Source organism: Rhincodon typus, chromosome 34 (genome assembly GCF_021869965.1).
Source record: "Rhincodon typus isolate 14 chromosome 34, sRhiTyp1.1, whole genome shotgun sequence".
NCBI classification, from domain to species: domain Eukaryota; kingdom Metazoa; phylum Chordata; class Chondrichthyes; order Orectolobiformes; family Rhincodontidae; genus Rhincodon; species Rhincodon typus.
Window position 1 is genome coordinate 25,443,161 of NC_063365.1, and position 878 is coordinate 25,444,038.

Sequence of the window (878 nt, forward strand, 5' to 3'; positions counted from 1 at the left end):
GGAGCGGTTGGAGGACAATGTAATGGGAGAGATTTAGGGACAGTGTAGTGGGAGCGGTTGGGGAACAGTGTAATGGGAGAGATTTAGGGACAGTGTAATGAGAGGTGCTTAGGGACAGTATGATGGGAGAGATTTAGGGACAGTGTAATGGGAGAGATTTAAGGACAGTGTAATGGGAGCGGTTTAGGGACAGTGTAATGGGAGGGATTTAAGGACAGTGTAATGGGAGCGGTTTAGGGACAGTGTAATGCGGGATGGTTAGGGACAGTGCAGTGAGAGACATTTAGGGACAGTATAATGGTAGAGATTTAGGGACAGTGTAATAGGAGTGGTTTAGGGACAGTGTAATGGGAGAGGTTTAGGGACAGTATAACGGGCGAGGTTTAGGGACAGTGTAATGGATGCGGGCTAGGGACAGTGTAATGGGAGAGGTTTAGGGACAATGTAGTGAGAGAGGTTTAGGGACAGTATAATGTGAGAGATTTAGGGACAGTGTAATGGGAGCGGTTGGGGGACAGTGTAATGGGAGAGATTTAGGGACAGTGTAACAGGAGTGGTTTAGGGACAGTGTAATGGGAGAGGTTTACAGACAGTGTAATGAGGGATGTTTAGGGACAGTATAACGGGAGTGGCTTAGGGACCATATAATGGGAGCAGTTTAGGGACAGTGTAATGGGAGCAATTTACAGACAGTGTAATGGGAGAGGTTTGGGGACAGTGTAATGGGAGAGATTTAGGGACAGTGTAATGGGAGAGATTTAGGGACAGTGTAATGGGAGAGATTTAGGGACAGTGTAATGGGAGAGGTTTGGGGACAGTACAATGGGAGAGATTTAGGGACAGTGTAATGGGAGAGGTTTGGGGACAGTATAATGGGA